The 23569-nt window shown below is 36.8% G+C and overlaps 1 long non-coding RNA gene across 1 annotated transcript in view; it reads right to left on the bottom strand.

The window, feature by feature from the left end:
* LOC141276692 (uncharacterized) overlaps positions 1 to 23569 on the bottom strand; it is a 407388-nt gene that overhangs the window by 316312 nt on the left and 67507 nt on the right. The window contains exon 2 of the long non-coding RNA XR_012326650.1: positions 20065 to 20140. This is a non-coding gene — a long non-coding RNA (uncharacterized lncRNA). The remainder of the gene's footprint in view (positions 1 to 20064; positions 20141 to 23569) is intronic.

Here is a 23569-nt window from a genome sequence, read left to right as displayed (position 1 = left end):
GGGGTCCCAGAAGGAGAAGAGAGAGAGAAAGGGCCAGAGAAAATACTGGAAGAGATTATAGTCAAAAACTTCCCTAACATGGGAAAGGAAATAGGCACCCAAGTCCATGAAGCGCAGTGAGTCCCATACAGGATAAATCCAAGGAGAAACATGGCAAGACACACAGTAATCAACTTAGCAAAAATTAAAGACAAAGAAAAATTATTGAAATCAGCAAGGGAAAAACGACAAATAACATACAAGGGAACTCCTATAAGGTTAACAGCTGATTTCCCAGCAGAAACTCTACAAGCCAGAAGGCAGTGGCATGATATACTTAAAGTGATGAAAGGGAAGAACCTACAACCAAGATTACAAGGATCCCATTCAGATTCGATGGAGAAATCAAAAGCTTTGCAGACAATCAAATGCTAAGAGAATTCAGCACCACCAAACCAGCTCTACAACAAATGCTAAAGGAACTTCTCTAAGTGGCAAACACAAGAGAAGAAAAGGACGCACAAAAACAAACCCCAAACAATTAAGAAAATGGTCATAGGAACATACATATCGATAATTACCTTAAACATGAATGGATTAAATGCTCCAACCAAAAAACACAGGCTCCTTGAATGGATACAAAAACAAGACCCATAAATATTCTGTCTACAAGAGACCCACTTCAGACCTAGGGACACATACAGACTGAAAGTGAGGGGATGGAAAAAGATATTCCATGCAAATAGAAATCAAAAGAAAGCTGGAGTAGCAATACTCATATCAGATAAAACAGACTTTAAAACAAAGAATGTTACAGAAGACAAGGAAGGACACTACATAATGATCAAGGGATCAATCCAAGAAGAAGATATAACAATTATAAATATATATGCACCCAATATAGGAGCACCTCAATACATAAGGCAACTGCTAACAGCTATAAAAGAGGAAATCGACAGTAACACAATAATAGTGGGGGACTTTAACACCTCACTTACACCAATGGCCAGATCATCCAAAATGAAAATAAATCAGGAAACAGAAGCTTTAAATGACACAATAGACCAGATAGATTTAACTGATATTTATAGGACATTCCAACCAAAACCAGCAGATTACACTTTCTTATCAAGTGCGCACAGAACATTCTCCAGGATAGATCACATCTTGGGTCACAAATCAAGCCTCAGTAAATTTAAGAAAATTGAAATCATATAAAGCATCTTTTCTGACCACAACAGTATGAGATTAGAAATGAATTACAGGGAAAAAAAACACGAACACATGGAGGTTAAACAATATGTTACTAAATAACCAAGAGATCACTGAAGAAATCAAAGAGGAAATTAAAAAATACCTAGAGACAAATGACAATGAAACATGACAATCCAAAACCTATGGGATGCAGCAAAAGCAGTTCTAAGAGGGAACTTTATAGCTATACAAGCCTACCTCAAGAAACAAGAAACTCAAATAAACAATCTACCCTTACACCTAAAGGAACTAGAGAAAGAAGAACAAACAAAACCAAAAGTTAGCAGAAGGAAAGAAATCATAAAGATCAGAGTAGAAATAAAAGAAATAGAAACAAAGAAAACAATAGCAAAAATCAATAAAACTAAAAGATCAAAGATCAAAGATCAATAAAATTAAAAGCTGTTTCTTTGAGAAGATAAACAATTTAATAAACCATTAGCCACACTTATCAAGAAAAAGAGGGAGAGGACTCAAATCAATAAAACTAGAAATGAAAAAGGAGAAGTTACAACAGACACTGCAGAAATACAAAGCATCCTAAGAGACTACTACAAGCAACTCTATGCCAATAAAATGGACAACCTGGAATAAATAGACAAATTCTTAGAAAGGTATAAACTTCCAAGACTGAACAAGGAAGAAAGAGAAAATAGGAACAGAGCAATCACAAGTAATGAAATTGAAACAGTGATTAAAAATCTTCCAACAAACAAAAGTCCAGGACCAGATGGCTTCACAGGTGAATTCTATCAAACATTTAGAGAAGAGCTAACACCCACCCTTCTCAACCTCTTCCAAAAAATTGCAGAGGAAGGAACACTCCCAACACTCATTCTATGAGGCCACCATCACCCTGATACCAAAACCAGACAAAGACACTACAAAAAAGAAAATTACAGACCAATATCACTAATGAATATAGATGCAAAAATCCTCAACAAAATACTAGCAAACAGAATCCAACAACACATTAAAAGGATCATACACCATGATCAAGTGGGGGTTATCCCAGGGATGCAAGGATTCTTCAATATACGCAAATCAATCAATGTGATACAGCATATAACAAACTGAAGAATAAAACCCATATGATCATCTCAGTAGATACAGAAAAAGCTTCTGACAAAATTCCACACCCATTTATGATAAAAACTCTCCAGAAAGGGGGCATAGAGGGAACCTACCTCAACATAATAAAGGCCATATACAACAAACCCACAGCAAACATCATTCTCCATGGTGAAAAACTGAAAGCATTTCCTCTAAGATCAGGAACAAGACAAGGATGTCCACTCTCACCACTATTATTCAACATACTTTTGGAAGTCCTAGCCATGGCAATCAGAGAAGAAAAAGAAATAAAAGGAATACAAATTGGAAAAGAAGAAGTAAAACTGTCACTGTTTGCAGAAGAAATGATACTATACATAGAGAATCCTAAAAATGCCACCAGAAAACTACTAGAGCTAATCAATGAATTTGGTAAAGTTGCAGGGTACAAAATTAATGCACAGAACTCTCTTGCATTCCTATACACTACTGATGAAAAATTTGAAAGAGAAATTAAGGAAACACTCCCATTTACCATTGCAACAAAAAGAATAAAATACCTAGGAATAAACCTACCTACGGAGACAAAGACCTGTATGCAGAAAACTATAACACACTGATGAAAGAAATTAAAGATGATACCAACAGATGGAGAGATATACCATGTTCTTGGATTGGAAGAATCAACATTGTGAAAATGATTATACTATCCAAAACAAGCTACAGAGTCAATGCAGTCCCTATCAAATTACCAATGGCATTTTTTACAGAACTAGAACAAAAAAATCTTAAAATTTTTATGGAGACAGAAAAGACCCCGAATAGCCAAGGCAGTATTGAGGGAAAAAACTGGAGCGGGAGGAATCAGACTCCCTGACTTCAGACTATACTGCAAAGCTACGGTAATCAAGACAATATGGTACTGGCACAAAAACAGAAACATAGATCAATGGAACAAGATAGAATGCCCAGAGATAAACCCATGCACCTATGGTCAACTACTCTATGACAAAGGAGGCAAGGATATAAAATGGAGAAAAGACAGTCCCTTCCAGAAGTGGTGCTGGGAAAACTGGACAGGTACATGTAAAAGAATGAAATTAGAACACTCCCTAACACCATACACAAAAATAAACTCAAAATGGATTCGAGACCTAAATGTAAGACCAGACACTCTAAAACTCTTAGAGGAAAACATAGGAAGAACACTCTTTGACATAAATCACATCAAGATTTTTTTTGATCCACCTCCTAGAGTAACGGAAATAAAAGCAAAAATAAGCAAATGGGACCTAATGAAACTTCAAAGCTGTTGCACAGCAGAGGAAACCATAAACAAGACGAAAAGACAACCCTCAGAATGGGAGAATATTTGCAAACGAATCAACGGACAAAGGATTAATCTCCAAAATATATAAGCAGCTCATGCAGCTCAATATTAAAGAAACAAACAATCTAATCCAAAAATGGGCAGAAGACCTAAATAGACATTTCTCCAAAGAAGACATACAGATGGCCAAGAAGCACATGAAAAGCTGCTCAACATCACTAATTATTAGAGAAATGCAAATCAAAACTACAATGAGGTATCACCTCACACCAGTTAGAATGGGCATCATCAGGTAATCTACAAACAACAAATGCTGGAGAGGGTGTGGAGAAAAGGGAACCCTCTTGCACTACTGGTGGGAATGTAAACTGGTACAGCCACTATGGAGAACAGTATGGAGGTTCCTTAAAAAACTAAAAATAGAACTACCATATGATCCATCAATCCCACTACTGGGCATACACCCAGACAACACCATAATTCAAAAAGACGCATGCACCCGAATGTTCATTGCAGCACTATTTACAATAGCCAGGTCATGGAAACAACCTAAATTCCCATCCACAGACGAATGGACAAAGAAGTTGTGGTATATATATATAATAGAATATTACTCAGCCATAAAAATGAAAATTGGGTCATTTGTTGAGACGTGGATGGATGTAGAGACTGTCGTACAGAGTGAAGTAAGTCAGAAAAAGAAAAAAAAAATCGTATATTAACGCATATATGTGGAACCTAGAAAAGTGGTACAGATGAACTGGTTTGCAGGGTAGAAGTTGAGACACATATGTACAGAAGAAACGTATGGACACCAAGGGGGGAAAGCCACGGGGGGTTGGAGATGGTGGTGTGATGAATTGGGTGATTGGGACTGATATGTATACACTGATGTGTATAAAATTGATGACTAATAAGAACCTGCTGTATAAAAAATAAAATAAAATTCAAAAATTAAAAAGAAACCAATAAACAAAAGAAAAAACAAACAAAAAATATTAGAATCTTTAGACATGGAGTTGGACATTGGTATTTTACGTAATGTCCTCAGGTGAAAGTAATGTGTGGGTAGATTTTTGGCAATCACTAACTACAAGGAGATGCTCCTTTGACTAAGAATAAACAGGCAGTGAATAAACTTTCATTGCAGGGCATTGTTCTAGGTACCACAGAGGATACAAAAAACAACCAAAACTTGTCTCTGTACTCAAGGAGCTTTCAGCTACTTGTAGGAGAAAACTTCCACTGGGAAAAAAAAAAATAGCCAAAGGGTACAAGTGGTGGGTGTATGTGTGGGTAGAAACTAAATGCTGCAGAAATTTAGAGGTGAGAAGTCAATGGAAGTTGGAATAGCCAAAGGTCTCATGGCAGAGGAGGGAGGTCACTGAAGATTTAGAGGGATATGAAGTCAAGAAATGCCATCCTTGACTTTTTCACATCAACTTTGGGACATAGTTTCAGGAGTATGGGGGGCTTCTTGAAACTCTCATATGTTTGTGGCCTAAATTTTTAAGACACCACAAAACCTTTGTAAATATAATTTATTTCTGTAAAATTTCAATTCTCAGAACAGCTCTTGAATGCAATGCTACTGTTATTCTCTGTTTAAGAAACTGACACTTAGAAGTAAGTGATAGCTTTAAGCAAGTGTGGTATATAGGCAGGTTCATATTAGACTTGAGGAAACAAGCATGTAACCTCTGAGGATCTTATTTTCAGGCAACTTGCCAATGTTTCTCAGAAAAGTCAGTGTTCCTTTTGCCTTTTTGGTCTCTTCCTAGGTCACACAGGAAGGACAAACTTTCCCATAAGCAGCTGGGCAAACCTCTAATGGCCTGATCCTCTGTCTAGCTGCTTACAGCCTCCTTCTCTGTATGTGGAATTGAAATTAGTCCTTAACTGTTCTCTCAGTAAGAACAAGTAATTTCATTTCTACTCATTTCGACACAGTTTCTTTGCTATTGGACCTAAGGGTTTTATACAGAAAAGAAAAAGCCAATATTAATGTACATTTTGTCTCCTTTCAAGAGTATCCTTTTTTACACATGGAGTTTAAGATACCTAGACTTTCATTTCTGAGAATCACACCTTTGTAACACTTTTGTCAAAAGAAACTCATTAACTTTTCCTAATGGAAATGTTAGAGGCATCACATGCTTATTTGAAGTTTTATTCTAACAGGGTTGGCTTAAGATCCTTTTTTGGGGGGGTCTGACTGAACACTGACCCCAATTACTGGCATTTTTTGTGCCTCAGTGCTGCTGTTTCAGAATAAAAACCAATAACTCAACCCTACAGAGAAGCTTTATAAACTTCCCTAGTGAGTCTATAGCTCATTTCTCTTTTTTTCATGGTCACTGAATTAATTTTTCCTTGTTGCTTGGCATTCAATTATAGTGCATTGCCAGAATCAGATGACAACCTGCTATCAGAGAAACTGTAGAACTTGAAGGGAAAATACAGATTTTTAAGCCTTCTCCATGGATAACATCCCAGCCCTTGGCTTTCTATTCTGGAAAGCTTGTCACAATTTTAGGTTGCTCTATCAGGTAGTTTTGATCTTGCCTTTTTTGAGAACATATCAGTTGCCACTATTAAGAGTAATGTGTATATTGGTTTAATTTTCTATTTGGGGGTATCTCTAAATTATAAATGGAGTAATTGTTTTTTCAGGGGTCCTTTGGAGTTGATCTTTAAATCAGGCTATTAAAAATGAGTTAGACTCCACCAAAAGAAAAATGTAAAACAACAACAACAACAAAAATTGGGTAGCCACTATGGAAAACAGTATGGAGGTTTCTCAAAAAGCTAAAAATAGAACTACCATATGACCCAGCAATCCTTCTCCTGAGTATATATCCAAAAAAAAAAAACCCAAAACACTAACTTGAAAAGATACATGAGCCCCAATGTTCATAGTAGCATTATTTACAATTGTCAAGATATGGAAACAACCTAAGTATCCATCAACAGATAAGTGGATAAAGAAGATGTGGGGGGTGTGTGTGTGTGTGTGTGTGTGTGTGTGTGTGTATACACACACATACACAATGGAATACTACTCAGCCATTAAAAAGAACGAAATTCTGCCATTTGCAGCAACAATGGATGAACTTGGAGGGCATTATGCTAAGTGAAATAAGAGAAAGAAAAATACTGTCTGATATCACTTATATGTGGAATTTAAAAAATACAACAAGCTAGTGAATATAACAAAAAAGCAGCAGACTCACAGATATAGAGAACAAACTAGTGGTTACCAGTGGGGAAGGTGAGGTAGGGCAATACAGGGGTGGGAGAGTAGGAGGAATAAACTATTGGGGGAATAAACTATTGGAGGAATAAACTATAAGATAGACTCAAGGATGTATTGTATAAAATGGGAAACATGCCAATATTTTGAAATAACTGTAAATGCAAAGTAAATCTCAAAATTGTATAAAAAATAAAAAAATTTTAATTAAAAAAATGAGTTAGTCTCCTCCACCAAAAGAAAAAGGTAAAACAAAAACGAAGACATGTACCCTGGTTACAGGATTCAATCCAGCGGAATGACAAAGGATAAGAGCTGTGAAGCTTCCCTTTCAGGAAACCAGTTCAAATTGAAACAGGAGGCCCAAATTGACTCTAGAAGGAAAGTCTAGAAAAAAATGGAAATAAAGTAGGTTTATTTGTGACAGCTTGCATTTGTGAGCAATTCTATTGAAATGCTGGCTGCTAGAGGATGTAAAAAGACTTTAAGTATAAACACAAAGAAAACCAAGTGAATTCTTTTAAAAGAGGCAATAAATAACTCTAGGAAAAGCAAAAATTATGTTCAGAGAAAGAAAATAATATCATGACTTGGCACAGCAGTGAATTATATTTATATAATTACATTAACATAAAGTTAATTCTTAAAAACATGGACATAAATACCATAAGAAACTGATAAGATACTTGAAAGCAGTTGCCTTTGGAAAATGGGGTTCATGTTGCTAGGGCTGGAGGAGCAGCTGTTTGTTTGTTTTGTTTTAGTGTAAGCTGCTAACACTATTTGACTTTTAAAACTCTGTACCTCTATGATTTTGATTTAAAAATTAAACATTTAAAATACAAGTTTGTATTTCTAGCCCTTTTAGCATAAGTACAAGCTTGGCATGTTTTCCTCAATGTTTGTGGAGCAGTGCTGAAGGAGGGGATTGGCTTTTTAAGCATATGGCCTAGCAAGACTTTGGTGGGATTGGTAGGATGGAGGAAGAGCCTTAGGACTGGGGTTCTGTCTGGAAGAGCCCTGGTCAAATTTTGTTAATAACCTCTGTTGGCATTGATCCAGCCCTGATGTATAAGGAGAGAGGATTTCATCAACCTCACAGGGCTGAGTTCTGTGTGTTCCTCTGGGCTGCTGAGCTTTTCCTTGCCATTATTAGCTATTGGCCCAAACATAATTCTCATTATGAAAAATGTTCTTCCAGGCCGCCTGGGTGTGCAATGGGCTTGTGTTTAACTCTTGGATGTGTCAAAGCACCTTGCTGGATCTAAGGTCTTTGGATGAATATGGATACAAGAGGTTGAGGAACTAGAACGCATTTTGAAAAAAACTGGACAAGGAGTTATCTTGAACACCTGTCTGTGAGCAGACATGCTCTATACCTTCTTATTCATCCTTAAAGCAATTTTTCTCAGTTTGCAAAATGGGACCCAAGGCATGGTGATAAGTTTGGGTTAGTAATGACATTTTTTTCACTTGAATAAGTTTCAAAATCTTATATCAGCTGGCTTTTGTAGCATGGCTAATTATATGCATGCATTACTGTTCTGTCATGCCTAGTCACTCAAACACAGCAAAAATGCTTCTGGGACTAGAAACCGGTCATTTGAGTTGAGGTATGTGATTTTTTAACGATCTGAAACAGTGGAGTTGTTTACACTCAGGTTAAGAATTAAAGGAGAAACACATTCTAGTTTAGGCTCAGATTAAGAAGGAACATGATATGTGTTTAGGGAAAGAGATGAACATTAGTTAAATGTCTACAATGTACCAGGCACTTTACATATATTATTTCATTAATCCCCGCAAAACCCCTGAATTATTCTTAAAGTCAAGATCCAGAAAGGTCATGTGACTTTTCTAAGGACTTCTAGCTAGTAAGCTGTGGAGCTCGAATTTTAAACAAAGTTTGGCTAGAAACCAAAAAAGAAAGAGGTTGAACAGTTTTTACCAACATAAGTCCACTTGCAACAAAATCACTTGTAAAACCTGTTAAAAAGTGGAAATTGTAGGGCTCCATTCCCAACCTACTAAATCAGAATTTCTGGGAGAAAGGTGAGGGAATACCCGGTGACTTTTATGTACCCCAGAGTTTGAGAACCATTATATGGTAATTGTAAACTGTGCTCCAATTATTTTGCAAAATACATGGTATTACCCTTCAATTAAACTTCCTTCAAGATTAGCCTTGTTTTATCACTTCTATTTCTCATTCTCCATGTATGCAGTCACAGTTTTGGGGAACTACATACAGAAAATATCAGAAGATCACACTTTAGACTCAAATGGGGTCACAAAGAATTAGCATTTTCTCCTTAGACTAAGTTTATGGGGTAGTCATACAAAACAACAATGGAGTGGGAAGAATAAGAGCTGAGGAATTTTCTGTGTGTGCATTCAGGGTAAGAACCATGACTGTGCTGCATCTGTTTACTGTGGCCTCTTAACTACTGATACTTGTTTTAACATACAAGCATAGATTTTCTCCATCCATTCTGATGGATCAGTGGCTGTGTGCTAGTCCTATTTTATTCTTTCTTTCTCTTTCTTCTGTGCTTATGCATAGGTTATTCCTTGAATAGCTTAGAATTTGAGAAGACTGAATGAATGTTTCCAGAACACCTGGGAAGGTTATTACCAGAAATTTAATAAAAACCTAAATACAGACAGAAATCAAGTGCAAGGCAAAATTAAGAAAACATAAGAAAGGGGGTGAAAACAATGAGAGAGTTTGTACTGGGCCATTTTTTCCATAAACCCAAATAAAAGGGCCATGCCCTAAATATAACAGAGCGGAAACGACAGGATGAAAAGAGATAAGGGCAGTGTATTCTTTTTCCTACTGTGTCCCTTTCCAAAAAGGGAAACTTGTTAATGTAGAAAGACTGGAGGTTTACATTTTGGTACCAGTTTGTGTTTCCTTTTCTAATAATTCAGTGTATTTTAAAATAGGAGAGTGTAAGGTTACCAGTTCAATCTGGGATATTCATTCTGAATTTAACAAATATTTATTGCATGGCTTCTATATTAAAGTCCTCTGAGTTTTGAAATACTGAACTCCTACTCAGGGAATCAGGGCACACCAGTTCTAATCTCAATTAGTTGTATGACTTCAAAATGGTCACTCATTTCCTCTGACCCTCAGTCACTTTCTCTGTGAAAGTAAAGCAGATAGTACTGAGGCTCTTTCAAGCTCTGTGAGTCTGTGTCTGCATTTACAATTGTGCCACAAGGAGAGTCTGAATATTTTCTTTGGGGGATTAGGAGATTCTGAGTGAGGTTATCAGAAGTTTGTTTACACTGATGAAAAATTATAATTGTACCAGAAGATACTTAAAGCCAAGTTGATAGTGATTATTTTAGATAATATGTTCAGTTAATAGGAGTCCAATCAAGGCTCCTAGTCAGCATCTGTCTGTTTCTGAGACAGTTATCAAGTTGGTTGTTCTGCTGATAAAATAAAATGCTAATGTTTAATGTGTAAAGTGGATAGGAGAAAGTGGTAAAATATTTGCATCCTGATCACCCTGAGGTGAAACCTTCTGTGCATACTATTATATTCCAGTTGTTTCTGAACAGCTTTTTTGAGGTATTTATTGATGTACAGAGAGTTTTATTGATGTACCATAACCTGCACATATTTAAAAGTGTACAATCTTATAAGTTTTGACATATGACATATGTCCACATGTTAAATATGACCTATGAATCCATCACTACACTAAAGATACTGAACACGTAAGCACTCTCAAAAGACCCCTTTTGCCCCTTTGTCATCTCTCCCACCCTTCCCCACAACACCCCGTCCTGCTCACCCACCTGGCAGCCAGTGATCTGCTTTCTGTCACTATACATTAGTTTGCATTTACTAGAAATTTATGTAAATAGAATTACATAGTAGTTTGTATTCTTTTTTTGTCTGGTGTCTTAAGCTGAGCACTTATTTTGAGATTCATCCATACTGTTATATGCATCAAGAATTCATTCCTTTTACTGGTAAATAGTATTTCATTGTATGGATATAATATATTTTGTTTTTCTATTGACCTATTGATGTACATTTGGGTTGATGACAGTTTGGGGCTGTTACAAATACAGCTGTTATGGACATCTGTATACAAGTCTTTATATGGACATATACTTTCATTTCTCTCGGATAAATAAACACCAAGGAGTGAAATGGCTGGGTCATATGGCAGGTATATGTTTAACTTTATAAAGAACTTCCAAGCTGTTTTCCAAAGGGACTGTTGCATTTAACATTTCCACCAGCAATGTGTGATCCATTTATCATTAAGAAACGATAGTGTGAGTATGGCATATCTTTTTCCATACTTTTTTTTACTTTTAACTTATTTGTGTCTTTATATTTCAGGTAGGCGTTTGGTATGCATCACATACTTGGGTCTCAAATTTTTATTCAATATGATAATCTCTGCCTTTTGAGGTATTTAGATTATTTATACATCATGTACATCATTAATATGGCAAGATTTAAATCAACCTCCTATTTAATTTCTCTTTGTCCTTTATGCTTTTTGTTCCCCTTTTCCTCTTTTTCTGCCTTCTTTTGGATAAGCTGGGTATTTTCTATGATTCCATTTTATCTCCTTTGTTAGCTTTTTTGCTAACAATTCTTATTATTTGTTCTGTTATTTTAAGGGATTCTTTAGGATTTATAGTATACATGTTTAACTTACCACATTTATCTTCAAGTGATAATATATCATTTCAAATGACTTTATAAGGACCTCATAACAGTTTACTTCCATTTCCTCCCTATTAGTCTGTGTGCTATTACAGTCATACGTTTTACTTCTACGTATCTTACAAATCCCACATCCCACTGTTATTATTTTTACTTACGCAATTATCTTGTAAAGATATTTAAATAATAAAATACAAACATTTATTGCCTCTGTGTAGATCCAAATTTCCAGTTGGTATCATTTTTCTTTGACCTGAAGTGCTTCTTAAAACATTTCTTGTAGTACAAGATGAATTATTTCAGTTTTTGGATATTGGAAAAAGCCTTTATGTAACATTTATTTTTGGAAAGATATTTTCACTGGGTATGGAATTCAAGATGGACAGAGTTCTTCTGCTCTTTCAGAAATTTAAAAATCGTGCTTTGCTGTGTTTCCACTGGCATTGTTTTGACAAGAAAGCTTCTATCATCCTTATCTGCATTTCTCTGTATATAATGTAACACTTTTCTCTGGCTGCTTATAAAATTTTCTCATTATCACCAGTTCTTGGGCAATTTGGTTATGATGAACCTTGGGGTAGTATTCTATTTCTTATTCTTGGGGTTTTTGAACTTTGTGAAGGTCTATAGTTTTCATAAATTTGAAAATTTTTTGTTCACCATTCCTTTATCTTTTTCTGGTTCCTACCTTCCTGTGAACTCCAATTATGCATATATTAAGTCACCTGAAGTTGTACCACAGTTTACTGATTTTTACTGTCTTTGTAATTTTTTAGTCTTTTTTTCCTCTCTGTTTCATTTTGGATATCTATTGCTATGTCTTCAAGTTCATTAAACTTCCACACTGTTTAATCTGTAATAACCCCATTAATGTTTTTTTCATCTAGGTTTTACTTCTAGGATTTTTCTGTTTTTTTTGTCTCTAGAAGTTTGATATGAGTCTTTTTTTAATCTTCATCTCTCTATTTAGAATGTTTAATTTTTCCTCTGGCTTTTTGAACATATGAAATATAGTATAATGATTTTCCAATGTCCTTGTCAGTTAATTTTAACATCTCTGTCAGTTCTGGATCAGTTTTGGCTGATTAGTTTTTCTCCTTATTATAGGTTTTCCTGTTTCTTTTCATGCCTGGCAATTTTTGATTGGATGCAAGATACTGTGCTTCACCTTGTTGGATGCTGGATATTTTTGTATTCCTATAACTACTTTGGGTTTTTTTTCTGGGACACAGTTAAGTAATATGGAAATCGTTTGATCCTTTCTGCCACTGCTTACAAGATTTATCAGGCAAGACCTGAGCAGTGTTTTGCCTAGGTCTAATTATTTTCCACTACTGAAGCAAGACTATTCTCAGTATTCTATCCAATGGTTCATGAATTATTAGTTGTTCCTCTCCGGTAGGGGATGGATCTAGTCCTATTCCCTAGTTTATCCTGCTGGTCCTGACCCCATTTTGGGATCTGAGTGCTGTTGTCTCTAATCTTTTTGAGTATTTCTTTTCTTAGACTCAAAACAGTTTCTGTACATGTATGCCCTGGTAATTATTTGGCTGAATAATTGAGGAAGACCCTCTGCCAATCTAGAGAGAACTCTCTCTTTGCAGACCTCTCCTCTCCAGTATTCTGCCTTCCAAATGTAAGTGCCTTGGTTTCTCTAGATTCTCAGTTCCATCTCAACTCCAGAGTTTTGCAGCCTCTGCCTGTGTTTCTCCTCAGTGTGCAATGGTCCAGAAACTCTCTCAAAGCAACAAATGTTGGCAATCCTAGGGTTCCCTCATTTGTTTTCCATCTCTCTGAGATCACTATCTTTCATTGCCTGATATCCAATAACTTGAAAATCATTTCTTAACTTACTCTGATTTTTTTTTTGTTATTTCAGGCAAGGGCATAAATTCAATTCTTATTACTACTTCTTAGCCAGAACCAGAAGTCTTCTCTGCTTTCTTTCTTTTAAAAAAGAGCAACCTGACTATACTAAATAGAAGAGAGGGTAGGAGCACAGAAATCACTTAGGAAAAAAATTCTACAGCATTTTGGAGAAAGAAATAACCCTAATTAATGTAAATGAGCAAATGTTTGTTTAAATATATAAGTGAAATAGGAAAAACTTTGAAAATCCACCTTGCAGAAAAGTTCAAGAGTAGCTTCTAAAAATATATCATTTACAAGCATGCCAATATCATTATTTTTATATATTCTCAATGCAAAATAGAAGAGGGAAAATATCATCCCAGTCATAAAGCTCTGTGTAGTTTTAAAACATGTGACTATTTCCCCTGCCCCAACGTGGCTGTGCGGATCCATTTACTATGCACTGGGTAACTGCATCTAAGGGCACTGTAGATGGCAATGAGGTTTTTGTTTTCTTTTGTTTTTTTTAACATCTTTATTGGAGTATAATTGCTTTACAATGTTGTGTTACTTTCTGCCGTATAACAAAGTGAATCAGCTATACGTGCTTCCCACTAGCTATCTATTTTACATTTGGTAGTGTATATATGTCCATGCCACTCTCTCACTTTGTCCCACCTTACTCTTTCCCCTCCCGGCGTCCTCAAGTCCATTCTCTATGTCTGCATCTTTATTCCTGTCCTGCCTCTAGGTTCTTCAGAACCAATTTTTTTTTTAGATTCTGTATATATGTGTTAGCACACAGTATTCGTTTTTCTCTTTCTGACTTAATTCACTCTGTATGACAGACTCTAGGTCTATCCACCTCACTAAAAATAACTCAAATTTCGTTTTGTTTCTTTTTATGGCTGAGTAACATTCCATTGTATTTATGTGCCACATCTTCTGTGTCCATTCATCTGTCGATGGATACTTAGGTTGCTTCCATGTCCTGGTTACTGTAAATAGTGCCGCAATGAATACTGTGGTACATGACTCTTTTTGAATTACTTACTGTTTTCTCAGGGTATATACCCAGTAGTGGTAATGCTGGGTCGTATGGTAGCTCTACTTTTACTTTTTTAAGGAACCTCCATACTGTTCTCCATAGTGGCTATACCAATTTACATTCCCATCAATAGTGCAAGAGGGTTCCCTTTTCTCCACACCCTCTCCTCCATTTATTGTTTGTAGATTTTTTTTTTTTTTTTTGGTGGTACGCAGGCCTCTCACTGTTGTGGCCTCTCCCGTTGCGGAGCACAGGCTCCGGACGCGCAGGCTCAGCGGCCATGGCTCACGGGCCTAGCCGCTCCACGGCATGCGGGATCTTCCCGGTCCGGGGCACGAATCCGTGTCCCCTGCATTGGCAGGTGGACTCTCAACCACTGCGCCACCAGGGAAGCCCTGTAGATTTTTTGATGATGGCCATTCTGACCGGTGTGAGGTGATACCTCATTGTAGTTCTGATTTGCATTTCTCTAATGATTTGTGATGTTGAGCATCCTTTCATGTGTTTGTTGGCAATCTGTATATCTTCTCTGGAGAAATGTCTGTTTAGGTCTTCTGCCCATTTTTGGATTGGGTTGTTTGTTTTTTTTTTTTGATATTGAGCTGCATGAGCTGCTTGTATATTTTGGAGATTAATCCTCTGGCAGTTGCAAATTTTTTCTCTCATTATGAAGGTTTGTCTTTTGGTCTTGTTTATGGTCTCTTTTGCTGTGCAAAAGCTTTTAAGTTTCATTAGGTCCCATTTGTTTATTTTTGTTTTTATTTCCATTGCTCTAGGAGGTGGGTCAAAAAGGATCTTGCTATGACTTATGTCATAGAGTGTTCTGCCTATGTTTTCCTTTAAGAGTTTTATAGTGTCTGGCCTTACATTTAGGTCTTTAATCCATTTTGAGTTTATTTTTGTGTATGGTGTTAGGGAGTGTTCTAATTTCATTCTTTTCCATGTAGCTGTCCAGTTTTCCCAGCACCACTTATTGAAGAGGCTGTCTTTTCTCCATTGTATATTCTTGCCTCCTTTATCAAAGATAAGGTGACCATATGTGTGTGGGTTTATCTCCAGGCTTTCTATCCTGTTCCAGTGATCTATATTTCTGTTTTTGTGCCAGTACCATACTGTCTTTTTTTTTTTGAATTTTATTTTATTTACTTTTTTATACAGCAGGTTATTACTAGTCATCCATTTTATACACATCAGTGTATACATGTCAATCCCAATCTCCCAATTCATCACACCCCCACCCCCTACTGCTTTCCCCCCTTGGTGTCCATATGTTTGTTCACTACATCTGTGTCTCTATTTCTGCCTGCAAACCGGTTCATCTGTACCATTTTTCTAGGTTCCACATATATGCATTAATATACGATATTTGTTTTTCTCTTTCTGACTTCCTTCATTCTGTATGACCGTCTCTAGATCCATCCATGTCTCTACAAATGACCCAGTTTTGTTCCTTTTTATGGCTGAGTAATATTCCATTGTATATATGTACCACATCTTCTTTATCCATTCGTCTGTGGATGGGCATTTAGGCTGCTTCCATGACCTGGCTGTTGTAAATAGTGCTGCAATGAACATTGGGGTGCATGTGTCTTTTTGAATTATGAGTACCATACAGTCTTGATGACTACAGCTTTGTAGTATAGTCTGAAGTCAGGGAGCCAGATTCCTCCAGTTCTGTTTCTCTTTCTCAAGACTGCTTTGGCTATTCAGGGTCTTTTGTGTTTCCATACAAATTGTGAATTGTTTTGTTCTAGTTCTGTGAAAAATGCCATTGGTATTTGATAGGGATTGCATTGAATCTGTAGATTGCTTTGGGTAGTATAGTCATTTTCACAATGTTGATTCTTCCAATCCAAGAACATGGTATATCTCTCCATCTGTATGTATCATTTTTAATTTTTCATCAATGTCTTATAGTTTTCTGCATACAGGTCTTTTGTCTCCTAGGTAGGTTTATTCCTAGGTATTTTATTCTTTTTGTTGCAGTGTTAAATGGGAGTGTTTCCTTAATTTCTCTTTCAGTTTTGGCAATGAGGTTTTGAAAGCCTTCACGAGACCCAAGTCTCATCTTTGCAGAATGACGCAAGAGCTCATTACTGTTGATGAATTTTAAATAGAACAATCATTTTGATTGCTTAAGTCTGACTCAGTAAGCCTGCAAAAGCATTTCTCCCATCATGCTGAATCCTCAACAAATCTCAGGATTCTACCAGACATTTTCATGAGAAAATATGAAAAATATCCAGAGTTTCACATATTACCACCAGGCCAAAATGACTCCTTTTTCTATGCCATGATCTATGGGCATTGAATAGAAAGAAAGAGTACTAGAGAATAAAGTTAGGGATATTAAAATTAAACCTCAAATTTCATAGTTGGTTCTTACACTTCCTTTCTGCTTTTCATATATTTACTCTCATTTCCCATTACCTTTTCTGAATTCTTTTTTTTAGCTTTTAAAAAGTACTTATGGTACCTCAAATTCTTTAGGAAAGAAATGGACAATAATACATGCTGTGCATGTAAACAGCATTCTAGTCTATTATAGCAGGTGGTAAGATTCTGGCATAAGGGCCCTCATTCCTCTGTCCCATGCTCATGGCTAATTTATCACAAAACATTCTCCCACTGTATCAGGTTTCATCTTCACTGTCTCAACTCAGTACCCCAGTTAGCTACTACCAACCACTCAAAGTAGGACTGTAAAATAAATCCTATTTGCAATTCAGCACCTAGTCCATTCTCTTACTGTTACAGATATGGGAACAGAGGCTTCCAAGCAGCTACAGGGCTTAGACTGATCCCTAACTCTCAGTACAGTCATTCCAGAATGTCTCCATAGTCCTAGAGGGCCAAATATTTTCATGTGAATACACAATGACAAAGAAGATATGTAGAAACAAGATGACAGAGCTGGCCTGGAAAGAAAGATTAAGAGACTTTCATCCTGTTCTGCTTGTTGCCAGACTGAAAATTTACCAAAAGAACAAAAAGATTTTCAACTGATTTAGAAACTAATCTTGTTTGTCAAGCAACCCAGAAAGAAAGGGTAGCATGAAATGTTTGTTTGCTTGTTTTTCTTTTTGTTTTTTTCTTGTCCAGCTTTATATAGAGGCAGAAAAGAAGAATATACATATAAAAGTATTTCAGAGTCATTGGAAGTCTCCACCCACTTAAAAACCCTTCTCTCATCATCAGGTCTTGATACGTGACATTCCTTTAATACATCTATAGCTTATCATTACTCACTGAATGACTATATCAAAAAACAAATTCCTGTGCAGAGAAGGAATTCTTGGTTAAGGTGTCAACAAACATAACAGATTATTTTCTCAGGAAGTGTATAAAGAGGGGAAAAAAGAAAGAAAATACATAGTGAGAGACGTGAAAAAGGAGGCCAAGTAAGTGAGTTGCCAAAGGTCTTTCAGGTGAAATTGAATTTTGAATCCTGAATTCCTTGACGTGATTCACATTACACTCTCCTACATTGCACACACCCTGGTGGTTCTTCAGAGACCCTTTCCATGACCAAAAATTATCACTCCAAGTTCCAGATAAAAATCACTAATATTAAGGGAACACTTACTACGCGCTAGGCTATATGCTTAGTTTCTTATGTGTATTACCTCACTTAGTACTCAAAGAAAACTTATGAAGTTCATTCTTTTATTATCCCTACTTTGCAGATAAGAAAATTGAGTCTTAGAGAAGTTAAGTAATTTGCCTAGGGACTTCTGGCTAGAAAGCGACAGAGCAGAGATTTGAAGCACAATCCATCTGATTGCAAGCCAAACTTCTAATCACTACAGTAATCTGCTTTCAGTTGTTCCAGGGCCGAACAGAAGAATCTTCGCCTGGATTTGTATGTTCCTCCGTATTAAGAACGCAATTATGGGACAATACATAAAAATTCTAAAGAATTCTTATTCTTTCTTCAGTTTTGCTAAAAATCAACAAAACATGTGAAAGGATATCTGACGTAAGACTGTGAGAGACATCTTATTGCAGAAATCAACCACTAATCCAAGGCCCTTGATCAAGCTGACCCTTGCAGGGAGGGAAGGATTTTAACATTTAGTTGTTCTCTTGGGCTTGTTTACTGGAGGTATGCTAAATCTTAGGCCAACTGTCCCATATTCAACAGTTGATAAAAAATGAGAAGTCTGACCAACTTCTGTTGTTGGACTTGCAAAGACCTGAACTGAGCCACAGACACTTCATCCATTAAAGCCATTCATTCAAATGACATTTATTTAAACATCTACTAAGTTCTAGAAATGATGCTAAGTTTTGAGGATTCAAAGGTAAAACGATATGATCACAGAATTCAAGAGCTTCCTCAAGTGATAGGCTGATTGTGTCATAAGTAATAACAAAACTAAGGGTAATCATTATCATGGAAATCAATACACAGTGCAGTGCAAGTATCAGAAGACAGGTTCCTGCCCTAGTCCACCAGGGCGATAAAAGGATACCATAGACTGGGTGGCTTATAAACAATAAAAACTCATTTCTCACATTTCTGGAGCCTGGGAGTTCAAGGTCAAGGTGCCAGCAGATTTGGCGTCTGGTGAGGGCCCACTTCCTGTTTTATAGACAGCTGTCTTCTGTGTCCTAACATGGTGGAAGGGACACGGGAGCTCTCCAGAGCCTCTTTTATAAGGGCATTAATCTCATTCATGAGGGCTCTGTCTTGATGACCTCATCACCTCCTAAAGGCTCCAGCTCCAAATATCATCACATTGGGGATCAGGATTTCAAAACATGAACCTTGAGGGGGAAGACAACATTTAGTCTATAGCAATTCCTAAGTCTACCAACACAGCATGGGAAGGCAAGAGAGAATATCCATAGAAGGCTTAGGCAGAAGACATGTCCTTATTTCTCTCTTCTGGGCAGTGCTACAAAAAAGATAAAATCACAAGGGGTAGAGGGTGAAGTTACCACCCAGGAAAAGGCATTACTAACTCTCAAAGTTGGTAAGGGCTATTCTTGCCTATGAGGGAAGTATTAAGACACTAAATCTCTAATTACACAGCAATTTAAACATGTAAGTTCAATGATCCCAGGTCTCTCTCTGTGAATTCATATAAAATCACTTAATATTAATATTTTCATCATTTGTCCCAAGCTGCTACTGCTAATGGAGACTTCTGGTTCCTTGCAAGATTCCTCAAAAAGGTAATGGAAAGTGTGGAATTAGATAGTAGTGAAGGTTTCACAACATTAAGAATACACTAAAAGTCACAACTGTACACTTTAAAATTATTAAAATGGTGAATTTTACATTATGTAAATTTTATCTAAAAAAAAAAATTCCCTAAAAACATTTTCAAAACTCAAAGGATGTTTTTAAAATGCTTACAGAAAGAGTCCAACACTCTTGCTCACTTCTGGCTTCTACTACATGTCACTGCTTTTCAACTTTTAAAAAATCCAAATAATAAAATAATTCAGACATGCAGAAACTGCACAAAATATCCACCATCCAGAATCATATCACCACCAAAAATCAAGAATTATTAACATTTTGCCATTTTCAGATTATTTTCACTTAAGTTTTTTTCCATTAAAAATCAAATGTAACTTACAGTTGAAGACTTTTCCCATCTCATTCTCTGCTCTCTCCAAAGACAGCGATTTTTCTGAAACTGTTATGCTTCCCTTCTGTAACACATTTAAAAATATTAACCACCTGTAAGTTTTTTCACAGATTGTATACAACACCATTTCACAAGTTTAATTTTTTTTTCTAAACATCTTTATTGGAGTATAATTGCTTTACAGTGTTGTGATAGTTTCTGCTGTATAACAAAGTGAACCAGCTATATGCATACGTATGTCCCCATATACCCTCCTTCTTGCGTCTCCCTCCTACCCTCCTTATCCCAACCCTCTAGGTGGTCGCAAAGCACCGAGCTGATCACCCTGTGCTACACGGCTGCTTCCCACTAGCAATCTATTTTACATTTGGTAGTGTATATATGTCAATGCTACTCTCTTACTTTGCATCAGCTTACCCTTCCCCCACCCCGTGTCCTCAAGTCCATTCTCTATGTCTGTGTCTTTATTCCTGTCCTGCCCCTAGGTTCATCAGAACCATTCTTCTTTTAGATTCGCTACATATGTGTTAGCATACAGTATTTGTTTTTCTCTTTCTGACTTACTTCACTCTGTATGACAGACTCTAGGTCCATCCACCTCACTAAAAACAACTCAATTTTGTTTCTTTTTATGGCTGAGTAATATTCCATTGTATGTATGTGCCACATCTTCTTTATCCATTCATCCGATGATGGACACTTAGGTTGTTTCCATCTCCTGGCTATTGTAAATAGAGCTGCAATGAACATTTTGGTACATGACTCTTTTTGAATTATGGTTTTCTCAGGGTATATGCCCAGTAGTGGGATTGCTGGGTCATATGGTAGTTCTAGTTGTAGTGTTTTAAGGAGCCTCCATACTGTTCTCCATAGTGGCTGTACCAATTCACATTCCCACCAGCAGTGCAAGAGTGTTCCCTTTTCTCCACACCCTCTCCAGCATTTATCGTTTCTAGATTTTTTGATGATGGCCATTCTGACCGGTGTGAGATGATATCTCATTGTAGTTTTGATTTGCATTTCTCTAATGATTAATGATGTTGAGCATTCTTTCATGTGTTTGTTGGCAATCTGTATATCTTCTTTGGAGAAATGTCTATTTAGGTCTGCCATTTTTGGATTGGGTTTTTTTTTGTTATTGAGCTGCATGAGCTGCTTGTAAATTTTGGAGATTAATCCTTTGTCAGTTGCTTCATTTGCAAATATTTTCTCCCATTCTGAGGGTTGCCTTTTGGTCTTGTTTACGGTTTTCTTTGCTGTGCAAAAGCTTTGAAGTTTCATTAGGTCCCATTTGTTTATTTTTGTTTTTATTTCCATTTCTCTAAGAGGTGGGTCAAAAAGGATCTTGCTGTGATTTATGTGTTCTGCCTATGTTTTCCTCTAAGAGTTTGATAGTGTCTGGCCTTACATTTAGGTCTTTAATCCATATTAAGCTTATTTTTGTGTATGGTGTTAAGAAGTGTTCTAGTCTCATACTTTTACATGTACCTGTCCGGTTTTCCCAGCACCACTTATTGAAGAGGCTGTCCTTTCTCCACTGTACATTCCTGCCTCCTTTATCAAAGATAAGATGGCCATATGTGTGTGGGTTTATCTCTGGGCTTTCTACCCTGTTCCATTGATCTATCTTTCTGTTTTTGTGCCAGTACCATACTGTCTTGATTACTGTAGCTCTGTAGTATAGTCTGAAGTCAGGGAGCCTGATTCCTCCAGCTCTGTTTTAAGTTCTCAAGATTGCTTTGGCTATTCGGGGTCTTTTGTGTTTCCATACAAATTGTGAAATTATGTGTTCTAGTTCTGTGAAAAATGCCAGTGGTAGTTTGATAGGGATTGCATTGAATCTGTAGATTGCTTTGGGTAGTAGAGTCATTTTCACAATGTTGATTCTTCCAATCCAAGAACATGGTATACCTCTCCATCTATTTGTATCATCTTTAATTTCTTTCATCAGTGTCTTATAATTTTCTGCATACAGGTCTTTTGTCTCCTTAGGTAAGTTTATTCCCAGATATTTTATTCTTTTTGTTGCAATGGTAAATGGGAGTGTTTTCTTGATTTCACTTTCAGATTTTTCATCATTAGTGTATAGGAATGCCAGAGATTTCTGTGCATTAATTTTGTATCCTGCTACTTTACCAAATTCATTGATTAGCTCTAGTAGTTTTCTGGTAGCATCTTTAGGATTCTCTATGTATAGTATCATGTCATCTGCAAACAGTGACAGCTTTACTTCTTCTTTTCCGATTTGGATTCCTTTTATTTCCTTTTCTTCTCTGATTGCTGTGGCTAAAACTTCCAAAACTATGTTGAATAAGAGTGGTGAGAGTGGGCAACCTTGTCTTTTTCCTGATCTTAGGTGGAAATGCTTTCAGTTTTTCACCATTGAGGACAATGTTGGCTGTGGGTTTGTCATATATGGCCTTTATTATGTTGAGCAAAGTTCCTTCTATGCCTAGTTTCTGCAGGGTTTTTATCATAAATGGGTGTTGAATTTTGTGGAAAGCTTTCTCTGCATCTATGGAGATTATCATATGGTTTTTCTCCAATTTGTTAATATGGTGTATCACTTTGATTGATTTGCGTATATTGAAGAATCCTTGCATTCCTGGAATAAACCCCACTTGATCATGGTGTATGATCCTTTTAATGTGCTGTTTGATTCTGTTTGCTAGTATTTTGTTGAGGATTTTTGCATCTATGTTCATCAGTGATATTGGCCTGTAGTTTTCTTTCTTTGTGACATCGTTATCTGGTTTTCATATCAGGGTGATGGTGGCCTCGTAGAATGAGTTTGGGAGTGTTCCTCCCTCTGCTATATTTTGGAAGAGTTTCAGAAGGATAGGTGTTATCTCTTCTCTAAATGTTTGACAGAATTCGCCTGTGAAACCATCTGGTCCTGGGCTTTTGTTGGAAGATTTTTAATCACAGTTTCAATTTCAGTGCTTGTGATTGGTCTGTTCATATTTTCTATTTCTTCCTCATTCAGTCTTAATGATGCACAGCTTTGCAGTCCTTGTGATGCCAGAAGGAGAAGATTCTCTCCTCTGTGTAACACTCAGGTGCTGGTAGAGGGACAAAGCAGTTCCCTGGGCCTAAAGATGATTCTTTCAGCGTTCTCCACATTGGAGTAGGTATCAGGCACTGGTCTGTACTCTGACCAACCGCTCCTCTCCTACCCTCAGGTCCTGTTGCTGACTCTCACTGGACCAGATTTTTCTTATCTAAAGATAAATTCGATTCAGACTCCCTGTCATTCCTTCCAACCAAGCTACAGCTAGCGCCCATGCTTCCCTCCAGTCAGCATCCCCACCCACCTCCAGAAGACTCAGCAGATGCAAAGAGATACCTGAGCAGGGGCAAGGGTTAGGTGGAGAGGGGTGTCACTTCACTATGATTGTGGACTTGCCCACTCTCTGCTCTAGCCCACCAAGACCCACTGGTCTGTACCAAAAACAGAGCAAATCAAACATGTGATGTAAATTTTGTTTTAAAA

This window comes from Tursiops truncatus, chromosome 16 (assembly GCF_011762595.2).
Source record: "Tursiops truncatus isolate mTurTru1 chromosome 16, mTurTru1.mat.Y, whole genome shotgun sequence".
Taxonomy (NCBI): domain Eukaryota; kingdom Metazoa; phylum Chordata; class Mammalia; order Artiodactyla; family Delphinidae; genus Tursiops; species Tursiops truncatus.
The sequence above is the reverse complement of the archived record's forward strand: the minus strand, read 5'-3'. Positions and strand labels throughout refer to the sequence as shown.